The following is a 24,259-nucleotide window of genomic DNA, read 5'->3' on the forward strand; positions in this document are numbered from 1 at the left end:
ATCATGACTGTGTTGGCCAAAAAATAGAACATAGAAACCTTTACATCACCAAAAGCTTCCTCTTTTCCTTGAATATGGCTTACTTTATCAGGGAAACTGGTTTAAAATCAATGCCTGAAGCAGCTGCCAGGAAATTTGCCAACAAAATTATAGTGCCAGAGTCTCAAATGCAGAATGCTCTCTAAGGTAGGCATGGCTGAGCTGATTTTGCTCATTTTAAAAGGAGAATTCATTGAAAAAAGAATGGAGTAAGAAACAAACAAAAAAAAGTTCTTGAATTTTTTGAAGTCCATGAAAACTAACAAAGTAGATTAAAGCAGTCAAGGTAACATGAAATGCTTCAGCTGTTCCAACATATGGATGGTCTGATGGCAATGGCAGGATTTGTTTTTCTGGGCCTCTACAAAGTTCTGCCCACTCTATATGGGCAGTGGTCATTTTCAGCTAAACATATGCCTAAGCATTTATCTTTGAGGCATTGATTTAGAAAAGACATTTCTTGTTTATATTTCTATATGTTGGCACTTTTCTTGTGAGAAGTTAATATACCATAACTAACACTATACTAAACCCTGTCACTGTCTTTTTAGCACCTTGTTTTGTTTTCCAGAGTTCCAGTGTTGGCATGCTACTGATAACAGAATTGGGATCTTCCTATGCTGCTGAGTTTGCTGTGTCATTTGCACCACTGACCAGAGCCAAGTCTGTATCTCAGACAAAAAGGAAATATATTACAAAATGTGTTATTAGGAGAAGCCACTGCTTCAAGTTATCAAGACAACACCAAAGCACATTAATCAAGCATACAATAAATGATGACAGTTTGTTGTTTCATCTGAATGAAAAAATTAAATCCATCTGTTCTGTGTTCAAACCTAGAATCCAATCTTGGCAGTTCCATGTGCTAATGAAAACTATTAAAAAAATTTTATGCATTCTCTATGCAAGATATCATAAAAATAAATACTCCTTAGACTTGAGAGGCAGTGTTATGCAAGGCCCTGCTGAGGTCACTAAATAGAGCACATGTGTGGAATCTGAGGATGACGTGCATTATGTTAGACCACATAAAGTATTTCCACACTGCTCGCTCACAGGCCAAACCTCCAATCTCTGTTCTGTTCAGATCCTCAGTTCCATGGCTCTGCATGCAAGAAGTGCTCCATTTACACCCTACCCATTGTAGCACCAGGAATTAGCATTTTAGTAATTCAAGAGATTCCACCACTTAAGATAGTGGAACACAGCTCTAGAAATTGCTTTTAATTCCTAAGACCTCTGGCCATGGTGGTCATGAATGGTATATTTCTAGAGTAACTCTATTGATAAAAATACAGGGTTTGTTTAGAGTTTTAGCACCAGCAGTATCAAGTAGATTTCCCTTATCCTCCTCATGCTTACTGAATCCTGCAAGGAGCTCTTAACAGGTTTGTGAAATACAACATCTGCATAAGCAGCATTAATCCCTGTGCCCAGTGTACTCACCCACGTGCCTAACAATTTATTTTTTAAGTTGTTCACAGTTTTTCCAGTAAAGTCAGGCTTAATGGTCTGTACATCTGTTCAGTCTCCTAGAGTCTGTATTAAAATCAGCACCACATTAAAGCTTCCATTTCTCTTGACCTTTCTAACCACAGGGCTGGCTATGCCTTCCAGAAGCCTGGCAACCAGAGAAGGATTTTTGTCTGTACCATTTTCTATCTTCTGCAACAGCCCTCCAAGTGACTGAGGTGCATGAGCCAAAGGAATTTAGTGTACTGTTACATGGAGAACAACATCCAGGTCTAGGGCAACCACAGGTCTACTTTGAGCATAGAAGGGAATAAAAGCAGTCTAATACAGAAATGTCTGATTTCCCTGCTGTTTCCAAGTTCCTAAAATGCATGCAAATGTAATGTCAAACATACAGCATCGGATACATCAATGCAAGCAGATTATCCTCACTGACAGTAATGAAGCTACACCTGTCTCAGATGTTTATGAAACACAGATACATACCTTGTTTTTCCAATCTGAGTTTATAGGATAAATGGTGAGTCAAATATTTTAATGCTGTCAGCTGAAAACGTTTGACAGTCTTCTAGAAGCAGTAAATTCAAGATCCCATGGTACTAAGCTTGTAAATCTTCCTTTATGAGCTATCACCTGCATAGTTGCTTAGAACAAAATCATCTAGTTTGACTCCCATCCATTAAAGCTGGGTCCAGAAATGCAAAGCAGCTCTAAGCCAGATAAAGCAGCGAAGAAGTCTTCTGTGAAGGAAATATGGTCAGTGCAAGGTGATACAAAGATCTGAAAAGGTGCTGTTGAAATTACCAGATCGCCACCTGTCAGTGACCAACAGAGCCTCTAGTTAAAGAGTTGGCAGCCTCAGAAGGAATTGAAAGGCAGAGGCAGGACAGAGCCATCTTTGCCTTCCTTCCTAGTGCTACAGCTCATATGCATCTCCAGAGAAATTGTCACAGCTGTTATAGCCTTCCTTACTTATTCAGTGTGGAATATATAAGAGAAGACTCGCCATCCTTACAAACTTAGGACTTATACCAAAAAAAATCCAAAAGACACCATTAAGTGAGTGAAAATTAAAACCACAGATCATTAACACTAAACACTGATTTTTTAATGCCTATGTTTTTAACAATGCAGCATTCTACTTGGAATTTGCTATTTCATTACAAGTAAAGCCTCTGACCCTTTAAAAAATAATTTCTTTAATCTTCAGGGTAAGAGTATATCAACATCTTGACTAAAAACAAATTTCTAGGACTTTGAGTGTTTTCTGTTGGATTTTTTTAATGTGACTATACCAAATGAATTGCACTTAACATTACTTTCTACAGCAGCCTGCTTTGCTGGGGGAGGCAGTTTGGCAATTCTCCTCCTTTTTCCATATCCCTCTCCTCTCAGAGGCCCCTCATCATGATGACCCATTCATTTGGCTACGGGCTGCATGCAGCTGCCTCTGAAAGAAGCCAACTGTATTCTTGGGTCAGCTGGAGAAGTCAGCTTGATTACAGCTGTAGGGATGTACAGCACTTCCAATGCCTGTAACTTAGGGCACAGAAGACCCAGGCTTCCCCTCAGGTTTCAGCAGAGGGGCAGAACATACCAGCTACCTGCATAGCAAGTGCTCAATTGCTTCAGGCAATCCAGTGCACAAAAACTATTCTATTTAAGAATTTTCTGCTACGTATTTGGAACCACTGTCTTCTGTTCACATGCCTTCATAGGCATTTGCAATTTTTTGTAATGAAAGAGGAATGATTAGGTGGCACATTTCAGCTTAGTGGCTTACACTGTGCTGTAGATGGGATGTGTGAAAACTGAATGTTTCCTGATTTCCATTAATATTTTCCATTAATATTTATCCTACAGAAATTAAACTGTCCTGAAATATCATGACACAAACTTTTTTGTTATTGTTGCAAATGAAAATGAATGTTGGCCAAAGCTTGCCATTCTTAGAGAAATCTCAGACTGAATAACTGATTACCCTGCATAAATCTTGGCAGTGCTGGGTTACCCATTTTTAGGAAAAGCAAGTTTGGGTTTGTTTTGTTTTGTTTTTTTTTTATGAGAATTAACACAATGAGGGAGGCCCAGTGAAGTAACTTCAGTGACTTCATCTCACATTTCTTTGCTATAAACCAGTACTATTCAAAGGGTAAAAAACCAAAACCATTTAGGTTTTGGCCAATTCTTTGTGTTTCCACTATCCCCCATCCTGCGCTGAAGGCCTTCATTATTTTTTAAGATGAGGAAGACTCCCAGAAGACTTCACAGATACCAAGTGATTCATTATTCATCAAGGTCTAATCATAAAGGACAGGACTGACTTACACTGGAGGTGGAATATTCATCAATTACAAAACCTCAAAATTTCAGGGTATGACAAATTGTGTAAACCTGATGAAATTAGTCTCAGGGCCTTGATTAACCCTTTTGCCTTATGCTGTATCATTACAGAAGAATGAGCATTACCAAGTGTATGCTCTGAAGCTGACTAATGGTTGTAAAGGTCTGTATTTATGGGCAAAACCAAGAAAGGAATGACTGCCAACACCAGATGAGATACAGATGGCATATAAGGAGAGAAGAGGTATTTGACAGTTTTAGTATTTGGATTACAAGTGTGAATTGGATAGATTCAAAGGAAGCAGAAACAAGATTTTGACACGATTAATGTAAAGTGAACAGTGAAATATTCAGTGTAACTCAAGACATGAAGTAGCTTGGAAAGCCTACTGTTGCGTAATTTGAACAGCAAATATCTGAATTCTCACCCAGGGTAATGCCAGAATCAGACTCCTTTATCACATCAATAGCTTGGTCTAATCCAGCTTCACTGCAAGATCCAATAGATTCCACAGGTTTCCTTCCTGCTGCAGATGCTGTGCCATATCCACCCAAAAGTGACATTGGCAAAGATCAGGCCTAAATGTGAATATATTAAATGAGCATATTGGTCAAAACAACAGTTCCCAAGTCCATTGCAAGAATCCCAAAATAAATAGCTCATTTGTTCATTTGCTGTAAGTTCCCATGTAGTTTGTTTGGGAAGTCAGAGTGCATTATTCTTCAGCTCATTAAAGTTTACTTTAACAAGCTGTGAAGCTGATACAGAAATGGTTCAACAGTTCAATATTTCAATATTGCATTGCCTTTCCTTTTTTTCTTTTTTTTTTTGAAAGCTTCAGGATCCCACTTGGCATAAAAATTACATTTCAAACAGATTTTCAGATACACTTTGGAGAAAACTTTGTTTTTCAGACATTTTTAAACAATTTCTCTTCTCCTCCTCAAACTACCTTAACATTTTTCACTAGCAAAACAAAGATGTTCTTTGTTTAAATAACATTTCCCATCTTGCATGTTATGAAACAGCACATTTCGCATTTCCTCAAAGCCAATTGCAGGGTGAGATCTTTCAGTGAAGGCCATTCAGTGTTTTATAAAATATTAACTTACATGGCTGGTTTCACGAGTAAATCACATTGCTGTTATTGGTTTTTCTAGTTGTTTTTGAAGTTCACTTGCCAGATTTAGTGTACTAGGAACTGTTTACATACAGCAGGGCTAGAACTTGGGCAAAACTCTGCAAGTTCTCTTATGGCATAAGATCACCACTTCAATCAGAAGGAATCAACTGTCTCAAGGCCACTGGTTTGTACTCCATGCCAATATGCGAGTGCCAGTCATGACCCAGTGAGTGGCCAGCCAGAACTGAACTGATGGCACATTCACACTGTTCCATGAAGTGCCACATGGAAGTGCTTGAGCTATGGGTAAAGGAGCTACTAAAAAGCAGGGTAAAAATGAGGAAGAGCTCTCCTAGCACATATATATTGCTTGCAATCCTTCAGTTGGCTGGATATCTCTATAGTGTTACACATCATCCAGCCCAGACATACTTTGATTTCTTTGCTGTCACTGGCATTTTAGGAGTTTGTTTGCCAAATTTTAATTCTAGAAAACCCACCAGACATCTATATCCAGTTGTCGTAACTTTTCATTTTTTATACTACCAATACGAACAAAATTCTGTCAGGGAGCCAGTCCAGTCATCCAATCTCCTTCAACATCTTATTTGTAAAAGTTTCCAAAGTAAATGTCTTTGTCTTTTTTCACACAGAACGAACTTAGTGGAATTTCCTTACCACACACACAATGCATGACAGGATAGCTCCATCCAGAGGAACCAATCAAGACACCCACAGTTGTCAAGACGTGTGTCAAGAAAACCTTCTACACATGAGGCTCAGCCAGAGAACTGTTTGGTATTTGACTAACAGGCATAGCTGCTCCACCTACAGCTGTAATCCCTGCAATCTAGCATGCACCACATAAGGGAAATAAATTTGAATTAATATTTCAAGAAATTATATCATTCCTAAAATATTTACTAAGTGAAATAAAAGAAAATAAAAGTTCATTTAATCACACAGTTAGCAGAAGATTGTTACCTATGACCACTATTGGGTTTGGTCATGTAAGCAAGCATGCCTTTAGAATTTTTGCTAGAAGATTATACAAGCATAATAAGAGCTGAAGTCATTTGTTACTTTGCAGGACAAGACCCTTACTCTTACTTCTTTCCAAAACCAGTCCATAGTTACAGCAATGGCTAGGATTACATATACATTTGACTAGATAAACATCCACAGCTTATTTTACAGCCCTGCTGCTGGCTGGAAAGTTTTGGATCTCTGCAGTGTGGTTTGTGGGATCCTACAAGGTCTTGCAGACTTGTTAAGGAATTTCTATAGGGCTAGATAAACATTCTGCAGAGTGCTTTGTTGTTTCCTCATAGTTTATGCCAATTTTTTCCATTAACATGCAAGACTGCCTTGTGGAGAGTGTTCAGCAAGTGCTGGATGTGCGTGCAAAAGACTTACATTTGCAATGAAACAGTTCAAGGATTGCTCTCTTGAGACTTTTACCATAATTGAGGAGAATCCTGTAACACCAAGACTGCATACTAATCCAGAGGTGCAGCTCGGACCCAATGCAAAACCTGATCATACAAGCCATGCATGCTGTCAGCCAGCCAGCCAGTGGTGCCCAGGTAAGGAACGGTGCTGAGTCCAGCACACCTGGAAGTGAGCATGGCTGCTCTAATGCTGTATTGCCTTTAGCACTGAAATACCTTTAATGCTAAAGCACTAGAAATTAAGACAGGGTACAGTACAGAATAGAAATACGAAAGATACTGGTCGTCTTTACTCCTTCCTTAGCTGAAGGAAAGATCCACCAATTTCAGATAGAAGACAAAAAGTCAGGAATTTTTTTGGAAGGAATTCTTAGAAATGGATGTGCTCCAGCTCCTTTTCCTGCCATAGTCTGTACCTCCTTCTATATCAACCTTGTTAATTATGAGAAAACTAAATCAGTTTGATATGATAGCTTTGTAATACCAAATAGGACAGCAATTACACAGAACATGAAGTTGCATTAGCTGTGTAACTTCACAGTACGAAATAATTGCTACTTAGGGACCTAAAAGATCTCTTACTACAATTCCTCTAGCCAACAGTTGTTCACGTGAGTCTCTTAGGAGTAAAGCTCTATAGAATCTAAGTCGGATTCTCAGTTAAACAAAAACTTTTTAGTAAATCCACAAAAAAAAGAAAAAAAAAAAAAATCCTTGAGACAACATCAACATGTCTCCTAATCAACACAAAAGCCAAAGTCACCGATCTCCTTTTCCTCATGTTCCAGTCCTACCAAATTTGTTCAGCTAAATTGTGCAATGTAAGACTGCTTCCCTCCCCTTGCAAAAGGCCTAAGGTAATTATGCCCCAGCTCCTCCTAGGATGCAACTGGATTTTGAGGAAAACAGAAGGGCCTCTTGTGAACTGCATTCCAAATTTCATATGACAGACTACAGTAAAGAGTACCTAGCTATTGTACAAAAGCCACTAAAGAAGCATTAAAAGCTACACCCCAATACAGTGCCCAGATATGCCACAATTTTGAGAACGTTGGCAGAAGGGTGAACATCAAGGTGTGGATATTCAATCCCATACTTGGCAATTCATGTAAGAGTTGCTGCTGCCAAACCAACCAGACTGTGAAATGCAGCTACAGGCTGAGGAAGGTCAGAGATTTCAGTTCATTTTGCAATGGTAAGACCTGCAAAATTAAATTATTTAGATCCAAAATGAAATATTACATTGTGTTTCATACTCAAAGCATAAACAGACCATTGAGCAAGAAAGGACTGTTTACTTATGTTGTTTTCCTTTTCATACAATGAATTAGAAATATAATAGTTATAGGAAATTTTAACCTAATTTAAGTCTTTTCCAAAAATACATTGCTAGAACATTTTGGGATGACAACTTGTAAGAAACAGAGCCAGAACAGCTCCTTTGAAGCCACTGTTTCTCATGTATGGGAGAGAGTTGTGTGAATGTATCTGCCAGAGTTTCCAAACACATTTTGCCTACAGAGAATCAAGGCAGGCAAAACAGCTCTGGATGCATTAGAAGAGTGCCACAATCTAAGTGACAAACTGGCAGAGTAGAAGAGCCTTCCCCTCTTCTCTTTTACCAAGTTTCAGGCCCAACTTTTGAGAATTTCTATTGGCCTCCACAGTATTGGATACAAAATCCTCCTTAACAAACCAGCATTAAAACTAAATTAAAATTTTCAATTATTTTTTTCCCGTAAATTTATTGTAATTTAGATCAACTGAGGCAGTTGGCAAATTCATAACAAGAAAATTGTTTTGTGTAAGAAAACAAATGGGAAGTTCCAAAAACATCTAACTAGATCAGTGCTTTTTGAAACACCAATTTTTAATTTCAGAACAATATTTGATTTGAACAAAACAAACTTTTTATCAGCAATTAAGATCTTTCACCCCTTAGATAGAAGTGTGACCTTTAAGAATTCATGTTTTCATACTATAGATTTTCCTATCCTCTCAAAGAATAGTAAATTAATCAATAACAAGGATGGTGTGGGTTAAGCACATTTACCTTGCAAGAAGTGCACATGCCCATTGTGGCACCCAGAGCCATGCCCAGAACTTCTGCTGAAGATTTCAGTGCTTCTACTGCTCCTTCCTCCTAAAGCTTTGACACCTCAAAATACACCAGGGGTATTTCCAAATCAAGAAGTGTTCTGAGTAGACAGCCCTGCCATCCCTCCTGCACAGTGCACAACTCCCAACTGAGCTGAAACACATCAGGCAAAAAACCCCCCAAACGAACTAAAAATCAAAGAAAAAAATGAATCACGTAGTATTGACATACTTCAAACTATTTTACAATTGCCAGAAGGACTGAGAACAAATAGTTTATCTTTAAAGATGAAAGATTTCTTCTTTGTTTGTTACTGTGAGTGAATATCCGTTTCTGATTATTAGACTTCTGCACATTCCTCTCTTATTTTCTGGTTTCTGTACTTTTTCTGACACCAATTCAGCAAGCAACTATGAAACTAATTAGCATCCCAGCAATTCAGCTCCAGGATCCATTGACATATATTTGAGTACATGTTTTCAATTATCATCAACACTGATGCATTGTTTGCTAATATTAGTTTAAAATGCCTCAGTTACTGCCTTAGTCTTTATTGTTTTCAGGCTTATTTCTTAGTACTCTGCCCTTATAGAAAAATACTTAGCACATTAGTTCAAGTTGAAAGATAAAAAAACCTTTGCTAGATTAGTGCTGCCCTGTACTGTGCACATTTAAAAGTATTTTGGCCATTATATTCTTTGGGGGCAAAATTTTTATATTTTATCAAGGTAAATATGAAGTTCTGATTCTCCCACATTTTAATTTTCAATCTTTTGATATAGAAAAATGCTCTGAAATTCCTACATTACCTCATTTAGTAAACACGCAGTCATCCATTTGATATTTGAAGAGCACATAGTGACTTAATTTTAAATAATAAACTTTTAACCTACATCACTGAATGAGTTGAAAGTATGATCCAAAACAATATAGTCAGAAAAATTCATGATGCTCATATCATAACAGATATAACCATTCAACAACATTCTTGGAACATTTGCCAAGGCCAAAGACCACGTGCTGGCTGGCATCTGCGAGAAATATTTATGGGCTTTTCAGGAGTCTAAGCCCAAAGGCTTCAAGCTGACAGTAGGGAAACTGTCACATAAGGATACAAACAATCCTGAGATGGAGCAAGTTTTAGATATTTTATCCTGAGGAAATCTGGGATTAAACAGAATAGCTTTATGACTGTATCACTGTGGCTTTTACTACGACCTCTGGAAAGGATGCAATGTAAGAAGCAACACAAATTTCCCAGAACACCTCTCAAGTACTCATTTGCAAGACAACTGAAAAAAGTTAGCTTCAGTGATTTTACACCTTATGTAACCTTCTGACAAGTTCCAGGACATCCATTAGAATTTTTCCCCAGAGATGGTACGGTTTGAAAAACTGTAAAGAATTAATGAAATCCAACACCTCATTTCTTTCCAGAGTAAGTGCTGAACAATTTTCTAGGATGTTGGAAGCCTTAAGGGCAGGTAAAAAAAAAAATTCAGGTCTAATTACTATCAGATTGTTGTCTTCCCAAAATACTTCCTTTCTCTGCCTGTAGTAAAGATGAATGCCAGTTATGTTCTACCTCTAGTAAGAAATACCTCTTTTTAATCAGTTTTGAACAACACATGCATCTGGATGTGGATTAAAAATAGCAAAGAAATGCATCTGAGGGGGGATTTAAAAATAGCAAATAAAGGTAAATATGGTCTCTCCTGATAAACTCTAAACTAGCTAGAGATTGGTACCTCAGCAAATGAATTAAATTCTTCAATGAATATTGCTGCTTTTGTAACTGACTGAACATTACAGGACTGGAAATGTAGAGCTCTTTTCTCTTGAATGAAACATAGCACAGTCAAAGGAACATGCTCAAATAAGGACAGTAGAAAACAAAAAGGCTATAAAATTGTTTCCCTGGCCCTAGGGATAACAGATTCCATGATCTAATAAAGAAGGTTGAGAAATATTTGCCCATATAAGTGAAGGCTTTCCTACAGGGCTGTTTTTCAAGAGGGCCTGATTCTGCACATACCCCTTGTTCTTCACTGCTTGTAGCACTAACATTTCACACAGGATCCAGCTCTTAACTTGCTCATATTACTCATTTTTCTCGCCAAGACCACCCTTCTAGCTCTGGGTTACTTAACTATTGAACAAATTCCACCTTTGCTTTTCTTCGAGAGCTACAGAACTTCATACTAGACTATGTTATCTCATTTATTTGCTTTTCCCAGTCTTGTGTTTTGAAAGCTACCCCTAATCTTTTTAATGTGTCAATAGCCTTTCATCTTTCAATAAACACAACCCATCCTGCTGTTGTAAGCTCTATCTATTCCACAGGTTTCCCAGCTCTTTCTTTTCTGTGATTGCAGACTTTGTCTCTACGTGCAGTTTTGGGGAATATTTTAGAGAAATGCTAGAATGAAGTATCTTATCTTTTATCACTGAAAACATTAAATTGTGATTCAAGGTCTATTTTTTCACCACAAATTACAACTCAGAAACCAGCTAGATAGCTTATAAAATCTGCTACGTCTGCTCCAATAACAGACAGATAACTGTGGAGTGCTAATCAGCATGACAAACCCATCCCCAGACATAAGATTTAACCTAGTAGCTTTATCAACTGATGAAACACTCTCCTTTTTTGGGAGATATATTCCTTTTTGGACTAATCAGGCAGAAAAGAGCTGGTCCTATGCAGAAGAAAAAGCAAAGGATACAGGCAGACATACCTGAGGTTGCATGAAAATTTCACATCACTTCTCACTATTCCATTAATTCTGTTAAACCCTTTCTTTTGTCATTTTATCACTCACAAAATTATATATGCACCTACTGTAGAGACAATAGGTATAAACATGAAGCTGGTGCTTATGTTGGCATTCCTATATAATGATTATACAATCCTTTGGTTGCCAGTAAAATCTTTGTGCATGAATATGCATCATGAATTTAAAGTAAATATGAAGAAAACATCATTTAGTGCCAGAAGTAAAAGTTTTGGGGCAGGAACTCAAATTGTAATCTCATTTGTAATTCACTTTGGAGAAGTTATTAACCTTGTTTTGATATCCTATACGTCCCTTCTAATGAAATTGAACTCGAATCTGTCATAGTGAAGCATATGAGAGAAGGCAGCAGCAGACAATACACTTGGGAATAATAAATACAATTTCTGGTATGAGAGGCAAATGAAGGCCAGGTGTGACTCCCTGGGTAGTGTGATAACCACTATTCCAAGCAAGAATAAATCTGATCACTATTTGATTGAAAAAAGGATTGGGAGAAACAAGCATCAGCCCTAAAATACCTGCCAAACCTATAAAGAAAAAAACTATGCAATCAGAAGAATGAAAAAGCACTTTTCTTTACTAATCATAAAATAAAAACAGGCATTGAACCCAAACCCTTCTTCCACAGAAGTTGTCACAGACACCCATGATAGCAGAAGGCATTTCCTGCTCATGCTTTTGCATGCATAACTTGTATACATTGTTTTTGCCAGAAAACTAATTTTGGAATAATAGACTCTTGGCCAACGTGAGAACGAAGTGTGTACCCCAGCATTCAGCAGATGCACATGGGACTGCCAAACTAAATTTATGAAATAAAAAATATTCCACTTGGGCAAATATGGAGAAATGGTTCACCAAAAAAATTCCAAAATCAAATATGTCAAATTCCCCAGAGGCTTTTCACAACCTTTACTGCATTAGTAGAAATACAGACCACAGTGTAGCATCTGAACATTGTTAAAAGATGCAGACCACACAAAGAGCTCAACAATACTTCCTTGGGAGGAAATATTAGTGCTTCCAGTACTAGTCTCTTTGACCATATGTGTTAGTGGTTTAAGGAAATGTTTTTCCCTCTTTAGGAGAAGACTAGATCATTTCATTAATCCAAGATAATACGATATTCTACTCGGAGACATATTTTGTCATCACTCGCACAAGGTTTTGTTAAATATACCCAAGTAAGCTCTGAGCAAATCAATGTACAGAATTAAATTCTATGATCAAGGCAAAGCCCAAAATAGCAAGATATTCTAATCTCACTCTTAGAAATTACAGGAGTTTAATTTTCAGTTGTACTGTCATTTTAGAAAGTTTTTGTTAAAAACTATAAAACTCACATACAAAATTGCCCACTGTTAATTAAGGAGAATCTTCAAACAAGGTTGATACTTTGGACAAAACATAAGTCCATGACCTTGGAAGAAGACAGGAAGGGAGGACTTTCAGCTGCTGTACAAAGTTTGGTTAAGGAATGAGCGAAAGAGATTTCCTTCTCTGCTTTCCCTCTTTAAAATCAACTTCCCATACTGCCAGAAGCTGCTTTCCTTGAACTAATAGATGTTTCTACTTTTACTCATTCAACTTGAACAGGAGTCTTGAAGGTAGTGAACCCTTGAAAAGCTGTGCCATACGTATCCTTTTCTGTTATCATTTGCATTATTAGTTCATTGCATCATTATTTTTAATGTAAAGTGCTTAACGATCTTGTTTATGAGAAAAATACTCTTGAACACAATCAAAACCTTGCTATATGATTCATTTTTCCTTTCCATACATATATTTCGACACAGATAATGACATCTGGAGTTATGCAGTACACACAGGCCCTGATCCAACAGCTTTTGAGAACAGCCTATGCTCATTTCAATTGGCCCTGGATTGGGTCCCTAACCTGTACTATACTGGCTCTTTATTTCGTACACAATTAATATCAGAGGAAATTTACCAGTAACAAAAGGCATATGGTGATTCACCAAGGACCCTGAAAAGTGAATTTTTAGCCTTTCATTTAATTGGAAAGCAACAGGACATGTTAGCAAACCTGATTTACCACTGTCTGTGACTTTTCAATGTTAGTCCATACTACCTTTCAGGAGCTCACTTTATTTTTACATAATTATTCCTAGCATAGCTCATCATTAAAATGCCAACTGGTAACAAGAAATATAGATAAAATCTCTTGTGCCTCTTATATAGATTCCAATTGTAGTCATAATTCTCCTAGATTATAAGGATATGACTCTCCCTGATCTTGTGCTAATCTTTAATACAAAAGGGTGCTGTCCCTGGGAAAGGTTATTAAAATAATGCTTTACACCTTCCTGAAAGGTGTAGAAAAAACCCAATCATTATGACAGATTCCTATTGTATCTTACCTTTCTTTATATTAGGGGCTGACTGCTTCAGCAAAGTTCTGTCACGATGACTTGTTTGTCCTTCTGAAATTAGTGGAATTACCCACATGAGTAAATAGAATGGGATTTGGCCTTCACCTTACACTGACTGCTATAACCCTTGGTCTGCAAAATAACACCGACCACTAAATGCAGTCAGTTGTACAAAACAACTTTGTGTACCTACTAAACCAATTTTGGCCTGATATATTTCAGATGTAATACACTTACCACTGAAGGGGGAAGAACAACAGTCAAACAAAAAATTACAAAAAACCCCACAAAGCAAACACACAAAAATGCACAGAAAACAAACATTAAAAAAGATAATCTACCTAAATCATAGACTGTGTTCTTTAAAAGCTTAACATGGATATGCTTCTCTTTACAAACACATCCTTAGCTGAAAAGTAATTCCAGTCTGCCAATATGTAAATGCTTTGCATGACTGTACTTTTGTTTAATGCTACCTGCAGGCAAATATGGATTCCTGTCATTCTTCAATTCACCACGTCTACAGAAATTAATTTTTCTTCTTAACTACGTCCAAAATACACTTGACTGAAAAAGAACCAGTTTATCTCAAGAAACATCTTGCATACAGAAAATTGCAGTCAGCACACAAGCAATATCAGTTTTCACAGATCTTAAGGCTATCTCCTAATTTAACTGTATATTTAGTTCCTTTTCTCCTCCAAAATAAGGGGCTGAAGAATATAGGAAGGCATGAGAGCTGCTGCTATTACAGTGGAGACTACAAGGGTATACCTTAATGATGTAATATCAGGGTTGAAATATGTTTGATACTCTCAGGCTAAACCCCTGCTTCTTTCAAAAGAAAACCACTATATCTGTATAAGAAGCAATGCTCAGCTCTCCTGACCTTGGGGCAAAGACGGAGTAAGGGTCACCAGACCATTTGGCCTTTGAAGTACTTGCACTACTTGAAGCCCTTTTGTGTATCACACAGAGCTCACTTATTCCTACTTATCAGCTCCTTTATTCAATACATGCTCATTTGAGTCCATGAACTCTAGCACTTGAAGTTCTATTGCTAAGGCAGAGCTCAGTAGCTCAGGAGATGGGCTGATTCTCCAAACACATCCTTTAAAAACATGAGTTTAAAGGATAGCAGTAATTTCGGAGTATCAACATTTTTATAAGTTTTTTTGCCCCATATTTTACTGCTTCAAACAAGCAAGAAATTCCCTTCCCAACATTATCATATAGGCATTGAATGATAACATTTCTGCAGAATGATTAAAACTCCTTAACAAAATCACTGCTTAAAAAACCAAATTTTATATGTTTTTTATCAAAAATGTTTGAGTGTTGAAATTCACCTTTATGGCCCAAATTCCTCTAATGACATGATCAACAGTCCCACAACCTAAATCGTCCTTTTGTTCAAAGTGAAAATATTCTTTCTCAGGAGAAACAGCTTTAATAATTTCAAGATGTTGTTGGAAAAAGGCTACTGGCTTTTGTGTGCTCACCACACCCTGATGAGAAAGCAAAATAAATAGTTGTCAAAGCTTTCATGTATTGGAAACTTTTCACATGTTCACCACAGATCTGATGCCTGCTTTATACATGCTAGTAAATCAAATTTGCATATTACTACAGACATGAGTTACTAAAGCTTTCTTTTACAAGTTAAGGTTTCTGTGTAAAACTAATAGCTTACTCTGATGCATGACCAAAGAAAGTCAGCAATTTTGTCAGGAAGCCAGAGATTAAATGAGCTGGGAGGCCAGTCAGGGAACTGGTTACAAAACCATATGGTGCTTATTTTTGAGAATAAGAAATCAAGTACTTCTTCAAATGCAAAAACACCTCATGATTGTCTGATAAGAATCACATTGCACAATGTGTTTCACAGATTAATTGCACTCCAGTCAATCCCAAGGAAAAAGATAGTGATACCTTCAAAACTTAAATTCCTTCTAAGTACATCTAGATTAATACCATGTCTCTAGCATCCCTTCATATTATTTTGAAATCAGAACATCAAAAAAACCCAAACAAATCCTAATGCCATGTTCTGAAAACAATTTACATTGAATTCTGACCTTGAACACTGTACCCTAAGTTTTTGTTTCTTTCTTTCATTGCACCATTCCAGGATAGCCATCTGGACATTAAGCTTGCCAGTTTATCTCATTTGAAGTCACACATGTTGGCTTCCATACACATCCTGGAGCAAATCACAACATAATAGTGAAGTATGGCAGCCCCAGAAGTCATCAATACAAGGTAAAATCGAAATACTGTGGTTGGATGCTTCACCTGGCTCTCCAGAACAGGCCACTGCGTCTACCCACTACGTGGGGGACAGTGGCAGCAAGCATTCTGCTTCATAACCCACTGCCCAGGTTGGTTCCTGATGAGACTTATTCCTTCTTGGGTAAATTCCCAAATACTGAAATGATAGCATCTAAAACTGCTTCAACTAACGGGTCTTCACAAACATAATTGCACCTTGATATCATCTTACCATTATATACTGCACGACCTTTCTTTTCCACATCACACTGGAACTTAGTCCTCATCTAAAAATTATATTAAATTAATGCTAACCCCATAAAATCTACCATTCATATTTAAAAGTGTTCTATACCGCTACTTTAAAATTGTGAAATTAGGACAATCTCTGAATTTGTTTTTCTTTTCCTATATCTGGAATTGAACACTCAAAATTCTTGTAAATGAAGGAATTAGTTTAAAAGCATTTATGGATATCATTGTTAAAAAGGTTGTTACACCATGCTTATAAAAGTCACAGCGCATAAAGCACTCAAAGACAGAATTATCTCTGAATAATACTCCAATTTGTGGTTTCATTACTTATGAATGACTTTGCTTTATTACCCCACAACACTTTTGTAAGTACTCCATGACAGACTTGCTCTGACTTCAAGGAAAGACAATCTTTATATCACTATAATGTTGACTACTTTTTCATTTGTTAGAGCAACAGTGATGTTATTTGTATTTTCCCTGCACATTATTTCTAAATGCTGGTGTATAATCTACACCTGACAATTGTCAAATTCTGCAAGATGAGGCATTTCTACTTTACTCCCAGCCTCAGCTCCATATAATTACTGATCATTCTTTCATTGACTTCATCATACTCCTAGTGCTTATAATTGAAGATTTTTTTCCCCAATTTCATGTTTAAGAAAGCAAACCAAACAAGTTTAATATCTCTTACTAGAAATGGTAACTCTTACTAGAGGGGGCAGATAGGGAGGTATGTCATACACATAGGTGCCTTCAGAAGTAAATATAATGTATTAATTACTTGGAGTCTGAATTGAAAATTACTGGGAAATCATTAGCAAAGAGAAGCAAATACTCTAAATCACTGATTAAAAACAGGTAATACCGAATCATGAAGCCACTACTCCGTAACAGCTTTTAGTAAATACCTAGATATATGCATCTTTCACTAAGCATTTCATGCTAGTAGGGACATATGTTTGAGCCCTCCCACGTTCCAAGCAGAATTGTACCTGGAATAAGACCTGAACTAAGTCCCACTTTTTTACACCGTTTGGCAAATCACACGAGGTACATGAGGGCCTAATCTGTTCATGTGTGAGCAGTGCCTGTGCCATCCAGTTCCAGCTGGCTCCAAAACCCACACAAACAGCCTCTCACACTCCAAAAGCTGCCAGCCCAGCCCAGGGCACCCCTGCTCACACATGTGAGCCACTAAGGCAAGAGATGGGAAGACACACAGAGAGACACACGGGGAATGCTGAGGAGACAGGCACCTGGTGAGACACTCCTGGAAGCAGGCATTGCTTACCAAAGGGAGTTCTATATCTGAGGAACAGTAGCCCAGGGATGACCCACACTGGTGTAGGGACAGCCAGAAGGGGTGGGGGTAAAACAGTTGTACACAAGCCCACATTCAAAGGGACTGGGATGGACTGGGTATAATATGCAGGGGAAAAAAAAAACCAAACTGAGGAAAGTTGAGGCTAGGAAGGAAGGAGGAACATGATATTTGTCTTAAGCTGGACCTGGGAAGTAAGGAGGCAGCATATTTTAAATTATGTTCTCTTTTTCTGAATAGTCAAATCAATAATTTGAAGTTTGTGTTAATTAGAAATGAATTAACTAAAAATTCTGGTAGTCCCATGACAGAAAGAAACCTTCTAGATTGTTTTTGAATGACAATGTTTTGTTCCAGTGCAAAGCAAAGTAGAACTTTGACCAGAATATTTTATAAAGTGTTAAGCAGTGTTCTAGATTCTAAGCCATATTTTCTTACTCCACCTGGTATCAAAACCCCTGACAGCAATTCCCATTGCTTTGGCAGCTACTGCTGCAGTCAGCCCAGCAACGCCACCACCAATTATCAGCCTCCAGAGAGATCAAACAGAGAGTAAAGTGCATTCTATGTTCACTTATTCCATCACATGCTGTGTCTGCAATATGCCTTATCTTCAAAAGCACTTGAACTTTAAAGAGCATCAGAGACTAAAAATTGTTAAGTACTTCAGAGAAATAAAAAAAAAAAAAATCTTATCTCAACAATACAACATTGTTAAACAGCTGGTTTGGTCTAGAAGAGCAGGTGGTCATCTGTACAAAAGGTACCACATGTAGAAAATAAGAGAAAAATGTTAGAAAAAATAAGTTAAAACATGACTAGAGGCACTTTTTCTGTTCCATGGACATAGACCTTAACTCAAACTTTGATAACAAAGGATGCTGACATTATTTGTCCACTTATGCAAATGCTTTCCTTTACTGTAGCTCTTGTCAGCTATCAATTCTGACAGGTATGCTGCAGCAGGTATCAGAGGCCAGGGCTCAGTCTCAGAATGGAGAAATAGACTGCCAGAAGATCTTTTAAAAAACAGTGACCATCCTTCTGAAGCAAGATGCGACAATGCATTTTTTACACTGAAAATAACTGATCAAGCATTTGGCAAAAAAAAAGAAAAATGACTGAACTAAGGCTGAACTAAGATGTACATAATACATTCACTGCAAATTTCAACTGCCCTTGGCTGCACTGTATTAAGGCAGGTGAGAGCAAACAGAAGTCCTTGATGTTGGTGTCTTGTCCAAGCAGAAGCAGGTCTAGTACAATATCTTTTTTGGAACCATCCTGGGAATAATCTAGTCCTGCGCCCTTGGGGAAGTTTTAAAAGATTCTGATCAAGTAAATTCTGTAACCAGAATGCTCAGATGCGGTTAAATTGACTTTTATAGGATGGCTTAAATATCTAAAGACAGTACCCAAATAAAATCTGAAGGAATCAAATGCTATTAGATATCTCTTAGAAAGATCATGTTGGAGAGCTGAACTGCCTTCTTACATTAGTACTTCATCTTCACAGTACAAAATTTTATTCTTTAAATGCAACTGAACTTTCACAAGAGAAACTTGTTCTGCTGTCACTATCTGACCAGTAAAATCCCTGCCAAAGTGATTAGATGCCAGCACTACTGATTTGTACTTGTATAACAAGTAAACAAATATCATTGTAGATAAGTTGTGACACCATCAGATAAAATAACATTCATGGATGACACTCCCTAGGGAGAGGATGTCCGGACACAACTTACAGAAGCAGAGTCAAATCCATAAACCAAATCAATTAGATAATTAATGTAAGTCTCTTAACAATAGCATAATGGACATCTTAAACTAATAAATTTTCAAACAATACATTCAAAAGTAATTAAAATTTATACCAGTAGCTTGAAACTTAAATGTGTGTTGGAGGACAAATTCTGGAAAAAATGTATATCAAAAGTAGTCACTCATAGCATAAGGTGCTTCTTGCAGCTGCAGCATTTGAATTATTTATTTTTTAACCCTGTGGATCAGCTGACAAGCCTATACTTGACTCTCAGCCCACTTGCACATAACAGGGACAGAGTAGAGGGCTGCTCATAGCTATACCAGGAATTTACAGCACAGATCTGCTTGGTAAAGTAGGGCATTGATGAGCATATACTTCATGTGAACTGGAAAACAGGTCCAACACTTCAGCTCCCTTCAAAAGGAAATATGTTTGAAACAGAGACTGCCTGCATTGTTAAGTTGTACAAGAATGCTTAAGTAGCATGCATCTCCTCCACTAAGTTAATACTCAAAAATATTTTCAGTTGATTGATCCTCATTCCAAGAAGTGGAGGTAGCCCCAAAAACATTTACTAGAATGATGCTTTGTGTGAACATTGTGTAGAGCTACATGGACCCTGCTAGAATATACCTTTGTTACAGGCTTTTTTGTTGCCAACATCTAGTATTTGCAGGATGTTTTCTTGGCAGGTTTTGTTGGGATTTTTTACTCACTGGTGAATTAAGAAAAGAATTATTGATTCCTTCAAGAGAGTTATGTAGGTATGTAATAATTTGAAAAAGAGCTGCAGTTGTTTTATGCTTGTTCTTTCAATAAAAGACTTTCAAACCAGATGAGTATGGGTTTCTCAGTCCATCATAGCATTTGGCCTAAAGGCCAAGCAACTTCAAGATTTCACTTAACAAAATGGAACAATTTGAAAATCCAGTTATCATCTCTATACTGTTCTTACTTTGAACCTTTTCCTCCTTCATTCAAAGCTTAAAAATCAAACTAAACTGGGCATGGGAATAAAATCCTCTTTATCCTAAAGGAGTAACAGATACAAAACCAATTTAATATCAATGATGTAAATGCTGAAGCAAAGCGCATCCAGAGCAACTCTCCTGATTCCTTGGTTACAGACAGCAGAGAAGGTAGTCCACTGTCAGTACTGCAGAAGATAAGCAGTCATTCTGGGAGTCCCTATACAACTCTAGAAAATTAGTATTTTGTAGCTAAAGATAAGTAATAATTTCTCCTTACTGAGCTTAATAACAAAATCTTTACTGGCTTTACTGAAGTGAAATTTCATGCAGTGGAAGGAAATGAAAGGCTGGCAAAAACAAGAATCGTTAATACCCAAGTTGAGCCAGAGCAAGACAGCCATTGTACACACATGCTTTCTGTACTAGAGAAAAAACTGTTTTTCTTCTGTGGTGTGGGTGGGTACCATCTGATTCAGTGTCATAGCTATATAACTGAGGTAATAATTTATTTTGTTACACTGGCAAATAAAAGGATAAATGTTAAAACCAAATATTTTAAGAGAAGTTGGTATTCAAAAAAAAGAAAAAAAATCAACACTCTTTAAGGCCCTGTGTTAGAACATTGGAGGGAAATCAGAGAGTTTGACACTAGGTTAATTAGATTTAAATAGTTTCAGGGAGACAGAGAGAATGTGCAACAGGAAAATACTATTCATTTCTCTAGCCAGACTGCTTAAATTTACCAGAGCTGTCATCAAGACCTTTTAGAGACTAGTTGCATGATTTTGTTTATGGGTTCTGTAAAGAGAAACAATATTGACTGCTGACATTTATCATGGCTTATAATTTTTCTTCCCCATAACTTCACTGTGGTTGACTACATGAAAAGTGATTTGTTTCACTTCATCTCCTTTGCAAGAAAAAAAGAATACCCATTGTAATAAGGTAAGAAGATGCAACTGAAAGCCCCACTTTAGATCATGAGGCTCTTTCGATTGCCAACACCACAAAATCTCCCTCCAGGATGGAAAAATAACAGTAGATTGTTTCCTATGATTTACTGAAATTGAGGAGTGCCAAACCAGGGAGGATTCATAACAAAGACACCTCCTTCCACCCACTTGCAAGCAGGTGGGTCACAGAAAACTGCTTTGCAACATTGTGCTGATCTGGCCAGGGTCAGAGTCAGCACTTAGACAAAGGGGTCACTGCCACCACGTGCCTAGAGCTGGCTCCATCTGAACCCGAGGGAGGTTTGTCTCTGGGATGATGTGAGAAATCTTGATATCAGAAAACCGAAAACATTAGACCAGACATAACTTACTCTTTAAAGCTCATCAAAATTTAAGGAAAGTTTTTCATGGAAGTATAAATGTTGTACAATTTAACACTAAAAGTTAAGGTCACTGTTTATGGATTCTCAAGCTACTTATAGTATCCAAGTCTTGGAGTTTTTCCATAAATAAAAATCCCAGGAAACAGTTGTTCTTTTACATATATGATGTTTACTGCTTAGGAGAGTGGCCCAGGGATGGGTCCAAACACCCTCCTTGCTAAGAAAGGGCACTTAAATTTTTCCTTTATACAGAGAGTAGAAGAGAAATGCATAAAATTACTTTGCTACAGCCTGTTATGCATGATGTGGAACACAGAGAACTACATTCACTCCTACCTCCACCGTGGAATGCTGTATCAGAAACACTGATATGAAAACCTCTTTTCAGATGATTTATGGATACAACAGTGGCACGGCAGCAAGTGGCAGGGAAAATGCCTTGTTCAATGAAGCAGTTATGTGTTTGATACCTTTACCAAATTGATTCTGCTTCAGATGAACTGGTTCAAATTTAAAACCATTTCAATATGCAGCCTATGTACATAAATAATTGGTTCAGTATTCAAACTAGTTGTTTGTGTTTGGCAGTTTTTTTAATGAATTCCTTATAGAAATCTAACTGGCTTTGAAATCAGTTCCAAATCTGAATTGTTTCAAAATGTGTCTTATATTGAATGACAACTGGTCTTTAACTGTTGTTTGGCCACTAATGCAATGGGATACTACATGGGGAGCCAGAATTCAGAACCAGCAGGGAGAATTTTACACCTTTAGACATCAGAGGCTGCAGTTTAGGAAAGGTAACAAATTCTCTTACCCAATTCATACCGTCCCTGGGGCAAGGCCTCAAAATAAACACAGTAGCTTCAAGACAGTATTACGGGTTACACTCCAGGCTGCAGACAGTCCTGTTTGCATGTTGTGATCTGTTCACACTTCCTATTGCAAACAATCTTAGATTATAGTCCTACTTGTGTGAGAGATTGTCATGGAAAAAGAATAAAAAGTGGTATGTTAAAGCTAGGCCAAATATAAGACACATTTATCATGCTGTCAATGGAATTTTTTACCATGTGTCTCAATGGATTTACTAAAATCAGGGTTTTTTTATACCTATAATAGCCATAGGTCTTAAGCCATGTATAATGTCTTTCACAAAAAGAAAGACTGTTGTTCAAGCAGCAGGAAAAACCCCCAAACACGTGACACATGTGCCCTAAAATAAAAAAAGCTCAACTTTTTGGGAAAGCAGTGAAAACCATTTCTCTGTATCTGCTTGTGTAAAGGTGAAGCTAGAAAATGGGGGAGTATCCCTAAAGCTCAAATTGCTATAGTTTCTAAACTGATGATCATATTTAGTTGACACAAATTAGTCTTCAGAATAAATATGGTTACATTATTCACAAATTACAAACATCTTTAATTATATATAGTTTTCAAACATTAATTGATACCCTGGCTTTTCTGCATTGTTCAGCAGAGAACTTTGGTTGTTTTTTCAACCTTATATTTGTTCCACTTTCAATTTTAGTTGATGTTTTACCAAGGACTAGACACCAGGAGGAGAGTGCAACCCATTTCTCACCATGACATCTCTTTGGTAAATCCCACACTATAGGTGTTCACTATTAAATTCTTACAGTGAACACATCTAAACCAGAAGATTATAACAAAATACAAAGACTGTTTTCCTTTCCAGATCATACCAATTTAGTTTTTATTTCACTTCAAAATTTCAACATCCAATGGATATCAGCAGACACAGTTTCTCTGAAGTTTGAAAATTCCATCCATATATCCAATTCAGTAAAGTTTCATGCACATATATTATTCTGAAAGAGGTATAATCACTGGTTGACCTTAGTGGGATGGTTAGCGTGAGAGAAGGTGGCAGGATTGGGCCCCAAGTTTTCATAAATAATACAACATCTCCAGATGAACATTCCACTGTTAGTTTTTATAGTGCCTTCCACAGCCAGCCCACATGGTCTCTCACACACATTCATAGATGCCAGAACAATAACAAATTAAAGTTCGGTTTATAAAAGGGCCTTGGCTCAGATGCTGCTTATACAAGTTTGCATGCTGTTTACCCTGAAAAAGGTGTGGAACTGACCACAATGAGGTGACAACCTCAATTCCACTCACACATGAGGTGAGAAAACCAATAACAAAACTGCAGGATTAAGAAAAGACACTTTGTCTCTCCTGGCTTGCATATGAATAAAGTGTGTTTTGTTTAAAAATAAAAAAATGAAGCCACTTTGTGGAGCAGGGGAAGGAACATCTCTCTTCCTCCTTAGTACATATATGCATGCAAACATTTTATATATGTATATAGGGAATATATAGAAATAGATATATGTCCAATTGTACACACATACCCATACTACACATGATGATCCACAGAAGGATGAAGTCCTAGATTATTGTTGCCCTACCTTACCATCCCTTGCATTCAGTGAAGATTTTCATTCACTTCAGGGAAACTGTATTTCTAAGCATTACACTCTGCCTGTGCTGAGCACTGGTTCAAGGACATTATTAAACCAAAACCCTGCCTGTGCTTTCAAAACAGGGTTTGAGTGATTGAAGGGTTACACTCCACTTCCCTG

General features: G+C 37.3%; 1 long non-coding RNA gene across 2 annotated transcripts in view; it reads right to left on the reverse strand.

Annotated features, from left to right (window-relative positions):
- The window catches only part of LOC108448733, a 49,569-nt gene that overhangs the window by 8,512 nt on the left and 16,798 nt on the right, over positions 1 to 24,259 (reverse strand). For both annotated transcript variants that reach the window (XR_001864729.1, XR_001864728.1), the window contains exons 4-5: positions 4,284 to 4,434; positions 1,999 to 2,252 (exon numbers count right to left, since the gene is read on the reverse strand). This is a non-coding gene — a long non-coding RNA (uncharacterized LOC108448733). The remainder of the gene's footprint in view (positions 1 to 1,998; positions 2,253 to 4,283; positions 4,435 to 24,259) is intronic.

Source organism: Corvus brachyrhynchos, unplaced genomic scaffold, assembly GCF_000691975.1.
Source record: "Corvus brachyrhynchos isolate BGI_N302 unplaced genomic scaffold, ASM69197v1 scaffold97, whole genome shotgun sequence".
NCBI classification, from domain to species: domain Eukaryota; kingdom Metazoa; phylum Chordata; class Aves; order Passeriformes; family Corvidae; genus Corvus; species Corvus brachyrhynchos.